The sequence below is a fragment of the Oryctolagus cuniculus genome, chromosome 14, assembly GCF_964237555.1.
Source record: "Oryctolagus cuniculus chromosome 14, mOryCun1.1, whole genome shotgun sequence".
NCBI lineage: Eukaryota > Metazoa > Chordata > Mammalia > Lagomorpha > Leporidae > Oryctolagus > Oryctolagus cuniculus.
Genome location: NC_091445.1, coordinates 85,840,266 through 85,855,101, shown reverse-complemented (window position 1 = coordinate 85,855,101; position 14,836 = coordinate 85,840,266). Strand labels below are relative to the sequence as shown.

The window sequence follows — 14,836 nt, the reverse complement described above, 5'->3', positions numbered from 1 at the left end:
TAAAACTTAAGATGCAATGGATGGGGGTCGGCACTGTAGCACAGCAGGTTAACGCCCTGGCCTGAAGCGCTGGCATCCCATATGGGCGCCGGTTCAAGTCCTGGCTGCTCCTCTTCCCATCCAGCTCTCTGCTGTGGCCTGAGATAGCAGTAGAAGATGCCCCAAGTCCTTGGGCCCCGTACCCATGTGGGAGACCTGGAAGAAGCTCCTGTCTCCTGGCTTCAGATCAACACAGCTCTGGCTGTTGTAGCCATCTGCGGAGTGAACCAGCAGATGGAAGACTTCTCTTTCTCTACCTCTTTCTGTAACTCTTTCAAATAAAAAAATAAATAAAATAATTTTTAAAAATGCAATGGAAAACATAGGTATCAACAAAAAAACCACTTGGGGGCCAGCGCTGTGGCTCACTTAGTTAATCCTCCACCTGCGGTGCCAGCATCACATATGGGCGCTGGGTTCTAGTCCCAATTGCTCCTCTTCCAGTCCAGCTCTCTGCTATGGCCCGGGAAGGCAGTGGAGGATGACCCAAGTGCTTGGGCGCCTGCACCCATGTGGGAGACCAGCAATAAGCACCTGGCTCTTGGCTTTGGATGGGCGTAGCTCCGGCCGTGGTGGCCATTTTGGGGGTGAACCAACAGAAGGAAGACCTTTCTCTCTGTCTCTGTCTCTCACTGTCTAACTCTATCTGTCAAATAAATTAAAAAAAAATTTTTAAAAAGGACCACTTGAAGAATGATACTGTATTAAAAATTATATTTCGTGTCCAAATACCATACTATTTAGCATTCCTTTAGAAAGTAATGGGAAAGATATCTTAATGGCCTAAATTCTTACAGGATGTAAATATTACAGGGAAGTATAATGTAAGGCAACCAAATGGAAGTTGGGATCTAGTATTTCCTCACTGCCAAACACAGAAGGACCCAAGTTCAAGGACATCCATTTAAAATAGTCACTTATTCAAGTTTCTGTATTCTTCTAATATCATTCATATAACAAAGGTTAATATGACAAATTATAACAATTCATTGAAAAAGCATAGAAAAAATAACCAAAAATTGTTCTTATTGAGTTTTGGGGTGTTTTATACAGAGATAGATAACTGAAACAGGGCTACATCATGATGTGTAGTCACCTATATGTTGATAACATACTAAGAGTACTTACAAGTCATCAACTAATGTTTGATAATTAAGAAATTCACTATTATTACGATTTTAAATCATGCCCACAAAGAGCTGAACCAAAGAATTTGGACTTAGGAGGAAATAAAGTGTTTGTAATACAATAATTTAAACCATATGGTTATATATAAAATAGCTACTCAAAAATTTGGTAAGAAATTTTAACCTAGAGAGTTTGATGCTGTTACACCAGCTACTTTGAAGTCAAAACTGCTCCTAATGAGGTCCTCATGTTGAATAGGTATTCATCATAAAGCACAGTCAAAACAACCAAAGGTAAAATTGAAACTCTAACCTGAGGCACTCTATACAAGGCTGTATGTATGTGGCACTACAGCCTTATCTGATGACATCTTTCAAACAATGGTGGTGTGCTTTGAAATACAATCCAGGGCAGTTCACTGAGCGACACAGGCAACCAGCCCCAATAGCCTCCACAGGCAAAGTCTTTATTTAGACAGATGCAGACTTTTGGTGCTTTGCTTAACTGTAAAAGTTAATAACTTCTGCATCTTATTCAAATTGAAGGTTTAAATATATTCTAAAATCTAGTATCAGAATATTACATCTACAAATCATATTTAACTCATTTAAATATCAATGAATGAATAAGACTATTAAATTGTAGTGACTTGTTAAAGTCAAGAATGTAATGGTTATTGAAAGTGGGACTGCAAAGGTAAAATTCTGGCTCTAGCACTTTTTAACTAGTGATTGTTGACTCCTCAACCACAAATGAGCCTAATAATAGTAACCCAGGTAGGGTTGTTGAAAAGCTTTGTGTTAACAATGTTGAATGCTTATCTGTTTACAGATACAAAGTAAGCACTTGTTATTGTTACATTTCAACTTCAACAACAATAAAATGTTTATATTATAGCTTCTAAATAGTAATCACACTTTAAACTTTTTTTTTTAAACCCAGAAACCTTTTATTAAGGTATATAAACTTCATGCATTTCATTAATACAACTTTAGGAACATAGTGATTCTTCCCAACCACATTCCCACTCTTCTTCACCCTCCCTCTTCTGTCCCCATTCTTATTTTTTACTAAGACCTAATTTAAATTAACTTTATACTAAGTATAAATAGTATTTCAACAAACAGTATGAGTAAAAAATGTTCCTCAACAGTCTAGATAAGGGCTGTTCAGTCATCTTATCTCAAAGTATCCATTTCACTCCTATTTCAGTCATCCTATCTCAAAGTATCAATTTCACTCCTATCGGTACTCTTTTTAGGTACTCTGTTACCACATATCAGGGAGAACATATGGTATTTGTCCTTTTGGGACTGGCTTATTTTCACTAATTATAATATTTTCCAGCTGCATCCATTTTGTTGCAAATGACAGGATTTCTTTTTTATTTTAACCACTGTGTAGTATTCCACGATGGGATATGTACACATTTTAAACTTTTATAATCTCTGGAAGAAAGTCTCACTAAGAGTGAGAAAATGAACCTAAAGTACCTGGGACTTAATCAGCACTCAATACCAACAGATTTCTAACAGGAAAGAACAGGAAAAGATATTAAGAAATCACCAGTTTTGCTGCTAGAATGTTGTCTTCTTACTGTTTGCATACTCAATATTCCTTAGACACACCTTTATATAAATTGTTTAGCTTTGAACAATGTGCTCAAGACACTCTAATGACTTATAATTCCTTAGGGTATACTATCTCTTACTAATTTTGTTTTGCCATTTTATTCTGAATTCTACACTCAAGTTTTTACTACGTTTTAAAAGATTTTTAAAACTTTCTTTACTTTGATATATAATTTAGATGCAGTACAATGAACTGGATCTTAAATGTATATAAATCCATGAATTCTGAAAGATGTATATACCTGTGTAATGCAAACCTCTAGCCTGTTTTCCTCATCTCAGAAAGTTCCTTGAAGCCTATGCACATCATCTGTCATCCCTCCGAGTTACTACCGCCACCCTCTTTTACTACAACTACTGTCCTGCTTTCTATCATCATAGTTTAATTTTGCTTGTTTTAACAATTAATATGTCTGGAATCATACAGCATGTGTTCTTTAGTGTCAGGATTCTGCACTTTACACAAAGTGTTTTTAAGATTCATGAACGTTATAGTACTATTTATTAGTAGTTTTTTTCTTTTTATTGCCAACAAGTATTCCACACACACACTCTGCGGTTTGTTGACCCATTATCCTGTTGATGTAAATTTGGGTTGCTTCTCCTGTTTGGCTGTTATGAACTGTTATGACACACAGATACAAAAACTTTGTGGATAAATGCTTTCATTTCTCTTTGGTAAATACATGTACATGATGAATCATAGGGTGCAAGTATGCTTAATTTTATAAAAATTATCAAATGACTTGTCACATTTTACATTTCTACTAGTGACTTGTGTTTGACAGTTTGGTTCCTTACATCCTGATTAACATTTGGTTTTCTTGGGGCTCTTTGCTGGATTTTTCTTTTTTGCAAATCTAACATGTGTTATAGTAATTTAATTTATGTTTACCTGAATATGATGTTGAACATTTTTCACAAGCTCCTTGGTACCGATCTGACTTCCTATAAAGTCTAGCTGAGTGTTCTGATCATTTCAAAAACAGTCTTCCTAGTTTTAAATGTTAAAATTCTACATAGAAGTCTTTTATTAAATATGCATATTGCAAATATTTTCTGCTACATTACCTATTAATTTTTTTAAAGATTTATCTTATTTATTTGAAACAGAGTTACAGAGAGAGGTCAAAACTAGAGAGAAAGAGAGAGCTCTTCCATCCGCTGGTTCACTCCCCAAATGATCACAAAGGACAGAGCTGAGCTGATTCAAAGCCAGGAGCCAAGAACTTCTTCTGGGTCTCCCAATGTGGGTGCAGGAGCCCAAGGACTTGAGCCATCTTCTGCTGCTTTCCCAGGCCACAGTAGAGAGCTGGATTGGAAGTGGAGCAGCCGGGACTTGAACTGGTGCCCATATGGGATGCTGAGGCTGCAGGTCGGGGCTTTAACCCACTGCACCATAGCAATAGCCGACTATTAATTTTTTAAACAAAGTCTTCGAAAAAGCAGACATTTTAAATTTTGCTTAAGTCCTGCTATCCCTCTAAAGTGCAACTGATACTGAAATGATGTAAAAGTGCAATCAAAATTATAGTATTCATGTATTAAATCGAGAAGAAAACACAACAAGCCCCAAGATGAATTTTCAACAAGAGACCTAGATTTGTTATCAACTTACCATCTACTTTCTTTGATATATCTGACTAAATGGCTTTCCATCTTTGGGTTGCCTTCTCTCTTACCACTTCTTGACTTATAGTGTTTTCGCAAGGCTACTTTATTTATGCAAATATAGTATTTTCCTGATTCCTTTCTTTCCAAGTCAATAAATAGTATAATATTTAGAATAGCCACTGAATGTACCACCCAGATTACCAAAAGCTACTAGTAGATCTTTGTGAGTGTGATTCCTAGGTACTAATAGTAGGATCCAACTTTTATAGGTATTGTATTGGTAGAATTGCTAAACTTGGTAGACAACATATAGCTATCCCAGATTGAGCATAAGCTGCCCATACAAAGGCATCTGCTTTTTTATTTTGGATGGTGGTAGAAAATCAGTGAATAAACGTGATGAAAAAGGGGATACGGTCTTTATTGTGAAAGGGTGAATGAACTGAATACTGAAATTTAAACTGGCAGTAAATGGTACTGCTTAGACTTTACCCTTCAAACCAACATAACACCAGCTGTTAACTTACTCAAACCTTAAATCAAGCACGAGCTTACAGTGGCTCCCGCCTGGTACCCGCTCAGGATGAGCTGGAAATGCTAGTTTGCAGTCATTAAAAAAAATACAAAATCTGCATCCAGAAAGAGTAACCAATAAGCTTTCGGACTTTTAAAGAGGGGGGTTGATGTTAAGAATATTTCCTCACCAAGTTTCCTCCTGATATCTGGATTTGCATTTGACCTGTTCATATCGTGGCTATCTTGCACACAGTCATTTTCTTTCTCTGCTTATCCCTTGGATTCCTAAAATAAGACTATATCAAACCAGGAAAGAATTTTCTTCTCTAAAAGCAAATGTGAGGGGAAATGTCCAAATAAAAAAGATTATTCTCATAAATTCAGTCTAATAGTTACTCATACTTACATACCCACATCTGTTTTGTTCTTTTTAAGAAAAAAGGAGAACCTGAAGAATCTTTCTGAAGAAACTTTCTTGTGTCCAAGAAAATATTTTTTGTGAAATACTCATGAAGGTATATTACTTAAGCAGGTGTAGTGTTAGCAGATTATCCTCAGCTGCTCACTGTGTAGGCTTCCTTTGGTCATTAGTCAATAAATATGTTTCTCTGTACAGTTAAAGAAGTTCCTGGAGCTGGTGCTGTGGTTTAGCAGGTAAAGCTGCTGCCTGTGGTGCCAGCATTCCATATGGGCTCCAGTTCGAGTCCCAGCTGCTCCTCTTCCAATCCGGCTCTCTGCTATGGCCTGGGAAAGTAGTAGAAGGCGGCCCAAGTCCTTGGGCCCCTGCACCTGTGTCTGAGACATGGAAGAAGCTCCTGGCTCTTGGCTTTGGATCGGTGCAGCTCTGGCCATTGCAGCCAATTGAGGAGTGAACCAGCGGATGGAAGACCCCCCAACCCCTGCCACCTCTCCTTATCTCTCTGTGTAACTCTGACTTTGAAATAAATAAATAAATCTTAAAAAAAAGTTCCTTTTATTTGAGGCTTATAGTACTTGGTTTTGATTCATACATAAAGTACAACTATATCTTTCTCATTTCTTAGATTGTTCTCAAAGAAACAATAAATTAATTGAAATTCTTCATTTTAACCATAGAACTTAGCTCTGCTCTACATCAACACTATCTATCCAAGGTGAAACAGTTACAAAGTGCCTGACTGCTTAATATGCTGACATGCTCAGAGAAAGATATATATTTTCTAATTGCAAACACAACAGTTTCCGAGAACACTGATTTCACTCATCACTAATAAAACATTGCTTATGTCATTTTTCTGCAATAATTACTTGGGGGTGAAAACTTTCTGCTCTTTTCTTATTTATTCCCAAATCACTTCCCCCAGATCTGAGAACAATAAATCTCTTTTTCAAAAGGCCAAGAATTGCTTATTGTTAGATCGTTAATATTGAAGTTACCAAGCATTTATTCAAGATAGCAAAAGTTTAAACATGACCACACTAACTATAAACTTGGCTCAGAAGACCAGTGATCTCATATCAGCCTGTAGGCACTGCAAGGGAGGAAAGAAGAGAAAAACTAAACAATACAACTCTAAATGTGCTAAACTAGATTCTTTTTCCTTGACAATAATATATTTCTAAAAACCTTCAAAAATCTTAATTCTTGTGTCTACTGAATAGTTTTTTGGTAGAGTAATTAGCATGTCTGTCTTTCAAAAGTGTTATAACAATTGCAGAAAAGCAGACAGTTGAAGGCTTGGAAAGCTTATGACCCTAAGCTAGGACTGAGATGGATATGTATGAGAATACATCTTAAAATCAACATCAGTGCTACAAATTACAATATTAATAGAGAAAAAAACCACAAACACAGCTATTTCTTTCTTTTTTTTTTTTTCCACAGGCAGAGTGGACAGTGAGAGAGAGAGAGAGAAAGGTCTTCCTTTTTGCCGTTGGTTCACCCTCCAATGGCCGCAGCGGCCGGCGCACCGCGGCCGGCGCACCGCGCTGATCCGATGGCAGGAGCCAGGTACTTATCCTGGTCTCCCATGGGGTGCAGGGCCCAAGCACTTGGGCCATCCTCCACTGCACTCCCTGGCCACAGCAGAGAGCTGGCCTGGAAGAGGGGCAACCGGGACAGAATCCGGCACCCCGACCGGGACTAGAACCCGGTGTGCCGGCACCGCAAGGCGGAGGATTAGCCTACTGAGCCGTGGCGCTGGCCTACAGCTATTTCTAAATTATCTCTTCTTCATTTCATTCTAAAGTACAGAACAGTGACTGTATTAATGTTTCTCTGAGGTCAACTTTATAAAGCAAACACAATATAAAAATATAATGTCTTAGTACCTCTCAGTCATAAGCTTCTATAAAATAGCTCTTGGTGTAGGGCATTGCACAGGGTACTGAAGTAAAAATTATGTCAATACTCCTCACACCTGTAAGGATAGTTGCTATCAACAACAACAACAACAACAAAACAAAATAAGAATGCAGGGGCCGGTGCTGTAAAAGTTGTGAAGTGCCGGCCTCCCATGTGGGTGCTGGTTCTAGTCCCGGCTGCTCCTCTTCTGATCCAGCTCTCTGCTGTGGCCTGAGAAAGCAGTGGAAGATGGCCTAAGACTTTGGGCCCCAGCACCCGCGTGGGAGACCCAGAGGAAGCTCCTGGCTCCTGGCTTCGGATCAGCGCAGCTCTGGCTATTGCGGCCATCTGGGGAGTGAACCAGCGGATGGAAGACCTCTCTCCTTTCTGTCTCTAACTCTCTCTGTAACTCTGTCTTTCAAATAAATAAAATAAAAATCTTTAAAAAAATGAGAATACAACAAGTGTTGATGAGGATTTGAAAAAATTGGAAACTGGTGTACTGTTGGTGGAAAGGTAAGATGGCTAAGTTGCTATGGAAAACAGTATGATAGTTCCTCAAAAAATAAAAAATATGCTTGCCATATGACTCAGCAATCTTACTTCTGGGTATATATTCAAAATAATTAAAAGTGGGATATTGAAGGGATATTTCATATTCATGTTCACAGCAGTATCATCCACAGTATCCAAGATGGGGGAGCAACCTGAATGTCAATCAGTGAACAAATACAGAAAAGGTGGCATATTATCCAGCTTTAAAATGGACGAAAACGAAGCTGAGCATTGTGTCACAGTGTATTAGGCTACCACTCGGGACACCTGCATCCCCTTATCAGAGTGCCTGGCTGAAGTCCTGGCTACTCTGCTCTTCTGGTCTAGTTTCATACTAATGGTCCTGAGAGGCAGGAGATGGTCTAAATACTTGGGTTTCTGCCACCTACATGGTAGACCCAGATGGAGCTTATGGTCCTTGTTTTGGCCTGGTCCAGCCTTACTTGTTGTAGGCATTTGGGAAGCAAGGCAGTAGACAGAAGAGCTCTCTTTGTCACTCCTGCCTTTCAAATAAATAATCTTAAAAAAAAAAAAAAAAAGAGGAAGAAACTCTGACACACAACATAGATGAATCTTGAGGACATTATGTTCAGTGAAATAATCCTGTCACAATAAGACTACAATTCCACCTACATGATAGACTTAGAGTAACAGATCTAAAGTAATCAAACTCACAGAAACAGAAACTAAAATGTTATTTGCCAGAGGCTGGTGGGGTAGGATAGAGTTTCAACTTTGCTAGATCAAAAAGTTCTGAGTTTGGTTATACAGTGATGTGAATATATTTAACACTACTTAAATATACACTTAAAATGATTAAGATGGTAAATTTTATGTTGCATGTATTCTACCATAATTAAAAATGATTTTTTTTTCACAAAGTGAATTCTGGGAGCAGCAGATGAGGGAACAGGAAGATTAGGTAACTATTCTGACTATAATAGTGCTCAATAAAAATTAAGTAAATTAGGCTTTTGATCACATGGTGAAACAAGGTCAACAAGTTTCATACTATACCCTCAGAGGAAAGCAGATGCTCATTGTTTAAGATAAAAGGAGCTTTAAAGTCTGCTTCTTATACCCACAGAGACAAAGCTGACCCCACAGCATGTCTGGCAGAGGGCCAGTAACTCCCATTTGAACAGTCGTACTTCTTTGTAATATGGTAGTCTCACTCCATTTTGGTTCTGGTCTACCTGTTAGAAAATTTCTCCTTATTATTGGGCCCAAATATGCCTCCTAGTAACTTTCATTTACTGATCCTGGTTCTATCTTTGGGAGAAGAAATTATCTTTTATGTGAACTCCTTTCAATATAAAGGGGTTAAGGGTGAATGACACACCATAGTTTCCAGTCTCTTTGCCAGCAAGTCCATTAACCCAATGCCCTAAAAGATAAACAATAGGACCCATACAATTCTTATTTTCTCTTAAAACAGAATTCAAAATGTAAGATTAGAACTTTCAAAGAAATGGCAATTAATTTGAAATCATTTAAAATTTTAAGTTTTCTTTTTGAAAATACAAATACAAAAATCCTTTAACATAACAACTAAAAGGTTTTACTTCAGAACATGAAATACTCTTGGCTTTTTGCTCTGCCCCAACTAGGTTGGATATATAACAGCTTTCAGATATATAATAAATGCTGTGCTTTAGGCTGAAGACTGTGACAAAAGCATATCTTACTAGTAGCTATTGATTTAATTTTCATTCAAGTTGGCAAACAACTTTTCAGGACATATATAACTTAAAATGATTGAAATATTTTAGGTCACTGTGATCTCTGGGTTTATTTGCAAGCTTAGAAACATGAACTAATATTAGGCATTAATTAGCAGCAAATCTAAACTACTGAAGCAAATTATTTTTTCATCTCTAAGAAAATTTTTTATGTGTCAGTACTTATGGAATTTTATTCAGGAAATAAGAAAAGTAATTTACATAATAAAATCGTGCTCCCTGAATTATACTGATAGGCTATGTCACATACTGAAATAGCTAGTTTTTAGGTTTTTTGGCAAGTCTGGTCTCAAGCACTTAATTGAAACTTCCATTAGATCTAAAAGGGTTGGAATCTACCTGACGAAGGAAAGAAAATGAGTGAGATAAATTGAATATGATTAAATCCACATGTAGCATACTTCTTACCCTCAGTTGTTGTTAATAAATCTTGAAATGAAAAACTGAATCTAAAGATCTTTTTATCTTTTTGCTTAATTAGTGTTTAAGTAAAATGATCAGGTTTGATATTCATCATAAATTATCCAGTATGTCTTATTTTTTAAAATACATGTCTATTTTGATTTTCCATAAGAATTATGTTAATTTTTAGAAACAGATAAAGAAGCAATTTTTTAGATACATCATAAAATTTATACAGTCTTAAGTGTTATCAGGTGGAGGGTAAAAGCAACGGATTCTGCATACTACCAATCTTTCCTGGGAATTCTGTAATTAATGGAACTTCAGACTAAACTTACAAAGGAAATATCTTAACACCTAAAAAAAAGACTCATAATTACATAATAAAATCAAAACTCTCACATATATGTAGTAAATTTTATTCTGTCTTGCATGTGAAGCTGCTCTCTCCATGAATCTGGAAGTCAGTGAAAGATTCAGAGTTTCTCAATAATCTAGTAATGGTCTTTTCAGATATTTGAAGAAATGAAAATAGCAGAAGTGTTCAAATCTTAAAAAGACTCAGAGTTCTTGCTGAATAAGTAAAGCTAATGTCTGGCAATGATAATTAACTATCCTCTTTGTCACTGACATACACAAGTGACAACCAATTGACTTTTTTTTTCACCAAGAAATATCATTTCATAAACCATGAAAGATTAAATGCAACACTGGCACCCGATATGTGTGCCACATCAAGTTCTGGCCGCTGCACTTGGGATCCAGCTCCCTACTAATAGGCCTGGGAAAGCAGCAGAAGACAGGAAAAGTCCTTGGCCCCTGCTACCCTGTGGGAGACTCAGATGGAGTGCTAGTCTCCTGGTTTAAGCCTAGCCCAGCTGTGGCCATGGCAGACATTTGGGAAGTGAAACAGCAGATGGAAGAGCTCTCTCTCTGTAGGTGACTTTACCTTCTCTCTCTGTCACTCTGCTTTTCAAATAAATTGAAAATAAAATCTTAAAGAGTAGAAAATTTTTAAAAAGTTTTTAAGATTAAATCTCATAACATTAACAGGGACTGACTACTTCTACATACATGATTCCTTTTTAAAGTGAACCATTAGAAAGGACTTAAGAAGGGCCCAGGGCTGTGCTATGGAGGGTAAGGCTGCTGCCTGCAGCTCTGGCATCCCATATGGGCACCAGTTCGTGTCCTGGCTGTTCCTCTTCCGATCCAGCTCTCTGTTATGGCCTGGGAAAGCAGTAGAAAATGGCCCAAGTCCTTGGGTCCCTGCACCTGCGTGGGAGACCTGGAGGAGGCTCCTGGCTCTTGGCTTCAGATATGGCCATTTGGGGAGTGAATCAGCAGATGGAAGACTTCTCTCTCTCTCCCTGCCTCTGCCTCTCTGTAACCCTGGCTTTGAAGTAAGTAAATAAATCTTAAGAAAAAAAAAAAAAAAAAAAAAAAGAAAGGCCTTAAAGATTGAGATGTAGGATTTACTGACAAAGGCATTTTGAGGAACTGGAATTTGAAAAACTGTACTTGAACTTACCACCTGCTATGCTAAACAGCTAAAGATTTAAATGTGTTGGCTGTAGGAAGCCATTAAAGAAATATGAAATAGGGTACAGCAGGTTAAAGCCCTGGCCTGAAGAGTCGGCATCCTATATGGGCGCCGGTTCTGGTCCCAGCTGCTCCTCTTCCAATCCAGCTCTCTGCTGTGGCCTGGGATAGCAGTAGAGGATGGCCCAAGTCCTTGGACCCTGTGCCCTCATGGGAGGCCTGGAGGAGGATCCTGGCTCCTGGCTTCAGATCGGCGCAGCTCCAGCCGTTGCGGCCATCTGAGGAATGAACCAGCAGATGGAAGACCTCTCTCTCTCTCTCTCTCTCTCTCTACCTCTCTCTGTAACTCAAATAAATAAAATACATCTTCAAAAGAAAAAAATATATGAAATAGGGGATTGATATGAATAAGAACAGTAAAAGCTACTTGAAGACTGAAAGCAGGGAAATTGGTTACGTAACAATATTATAATCCAGGAACCAGCAAACTTTTCCGTAGAGGACCAGACAGTAAATATTTTAGGTTTTGCATGTCACATGTTGCATGAAGCAACAATAGATAAAATGTAATCAAGTGAATGTGGATATGTTATATTAAAACTTTATTTCAAACACAGGTAGCAGGTTGTATTTGGTTTGCAAGCTACAATTTCTCAACTACTGTTTTAAGTCAAAAATAAATATCTAAACTTGGTGAGTACAGTAGTAATGATAATACAGAGAAATAGATCTTAAGGACTTTTTAAAAAAGATAGATGTATATATTTGAAAGCCAGGGTGACAGGTAGAGACAGAGAGAGAAAGATCTTCTATCTCTGGTTTACTCCCCAAATACCTGCAATACGCAAGGCTTGCCGGGCTGAACCAAGAAGCTAGGAACTACATCCAGGTCTTCAATGTGGGCAGAAGGAACTCAAGTTTGAGTTACCATCTACTGCTTCTCAAGTACATCAGCGGTGCCCTCAACCAGAAGTGGAGTACCCAGGACTCAAATCAACACTCCCACAAAGTATGTGGGTATCCCACCCCATAACCATAATGTCCACCTTATCTTAAATATTTATAATATGACAGATCTGATGGGTTATGGTGACTGATGAGATGTAGATACAGATATAAACAAACATCTAGGATGACTTTCAGATTCCCAGGTGTTTATGGATGTAGTCAATGAGAAACAGAATCTATAAAGGAAGTAAATTCAGTAAAAATGATAATAATTTCTGTTTCCAACATGTTGAATTTGAAGTTCATGTGAGAAATCTAATTGAGATAGTTACAATATACTTTTTCATCTTTACAATGTATTAATCACCACATCTAGTGCCCTCTAATCCATTGTCCACAGCATGGCCAAGGAAATCAGTCTAAAATGCAAGTTTAGTCACCAGCATGGTGGTAAAGAGGGTTAAGCGACCCCTTGTGATGCCTACATCCTATACTGGAGTATCTGTTCATTTCCCAGGTCCTCAAGTTCTGATCCTGCTTCCTGTTGACGTGCCTGGTAAGGCAATGGGAGACAGTCCAAGTGCTTAGGTCCTTGCCACTCATATGGGAGACCCAGATGAAATTCTTGGCTCCTGGTTTGGCCTGGCTTCTGGGAAAGTGAACCAGTAGACAGGAAATCCCTCAATCCCAATCTCTCTCTCTCATTCTCTGCCTTTCAAATAAGTAAATCTTTAAAAATAAATAAAATGCAAGTCAGATCATATCACTCCCCTACTGAAGGCTTTACACCAACTCCCCAACAACACAGAACCCCTTTTATGATCTGACTCTGATCTACTTGCTGTAAATGAATAGTAACATGTAAACAGAGTAGCTGTTCTATGGTACATACTGCTACTTTCAACTGAAAAAAATACTCTTTACAGAAAGGATAATAGAAATTATGCCAAAATATTAACATTGTTAAATCGATGGCTTTTTTCTGTTTATCTCTGATTTGTAAAATGTTCTTAATGAGTACACAGTATTTTTCTTATGAAAAAGGGAAGAAAGTAAAAGATGAAAACACATATAAGACTAACAATAACCAACTTCTTTTGTGCCAACTCCTTCTGCTCAATCCTTGGGATGGCTTCATCTTCCTATCTATTATCCCTTGAGGATGCTGGGTACAGCAGTCATTCTTCCTCTATCTGGCTCCTGCGGTAATTACTCCTGAGCATCTCTCCTGCAGAGTTCAAGTCCCTGCTCAGCACACTTTGCCCCTTGTCCCCGCTGCCCTGACTCCTTAGCTCCTGACTACCAGCCACAGACACGGAGATTTAGCTCTGGAGAAGCAAGCCCGATGGGCTGTGTCCCTGGCAGGAAGCCCATCTGCAGCAGTTTCCTCCTGAGGAGCCCCTGGAGACCAGATCTAAGGGAGTTTAGAGCTTGCTGTCTGCAGGTCCCAGATGACCCTGCTCCAGCAGATACCATGCCCTTAAAAGAAGTGTCAGGAGGCCTCTTTCCCTCTTCTCTCTAGTCATCTAGTCATTCCATCAGCTGCCATGTTGAACTGCTCTTTCTTCTTTCACAATCAACTTTTTTCTCTTTTCTCTTTCATTTTCTGTGTTCTTTTTCAAGTATTTTAATCTCTCCTGTAAACAATTTCTACAGATTCCTAACAGATCTTTTTGCCTCTAGTCTTTCCCTATTGAAATCTGTCTCTTTAAGATAGTGCTCAGAAGCCTTAAATAGACCCCCAAGATCTCCTGCTTTTCTGCTAAGTGCCCTCTCTCTGCCAGGCTTTCTTGCATCCAGATACTTTCCTAAGTTCCCCCAAAAAAGAATGACCTCTTCTTACCATCTTCACCCTGCTTAGTTTTTATAGAGTCTGGCTATAAAAACTATTCCATTGAGCTTTCTTCATGCACAAAAGTCAACTATTTTTGCCTTAAATTCCTTTAAAATTACTATATCATACATAACTATTCACCAACTTCTGCCCCTGATCCCATTATTTCCTTATACTGTAGCTTTTCAATCTTCATTTTCTTCATCCTTAGAATCTTCCCAGGGTCAACATAATTCAAAATATGGTGGACAAATAGTGAATGAATGTTTATTCTCAACAAATATTTAAAGAGCCATGGCTATGTCCTCACAACCCTAAACACTGTACACCTAAAACATTTAAGGGACTAATGAATGTACTCAGTAGATATAAGTATTTCACTCATTGAATAAACATTTCCTGAGCACCTAGTATATGCCACACATAAAGGCTAGGAATCCACAAGGAGGATTAAATTAAAAAATCTGAAAATGGTCCAATCTTCTATTGTTTTGAAAGATATTCTTTTCCTATCAAAAAAGAGATAGACCAGATAGTTTCCCAGTTCTTCTTGACTCAAGTT

At 38.1% G+C, this 14,836-nt stretch overlaps 1 protein-coding gene across 5 annotated transcripts in view; it reads right to left on the bottom strand.

Annotated features, from left to right (window-relative positions):
* CWC27 (CWC27 spliceosome associated cyclophilin) overlaps window positions 1-14,836 on the bottom strand; it is a 233,224-nt gene that overhangs the window by 138,579 nt on the left and 79,809 nt on the right. The window contains exon 11 of one of the 5 annotated variants that reach the window (XR_011382063.1): window positions 1-14,836. This exon is cut by the window's left edge and continues 13,920 nt beyond it; it is cut by the window's right edge and continues 12,030 nt beyond it. The exons of the other annotated variants lie outside the window; for them this stretch is intronic. The gene's annotated coding sequence lies outside the window, so the exon portion shown is untranslated. 5 annotated transcript variants of the gene reach the window in all.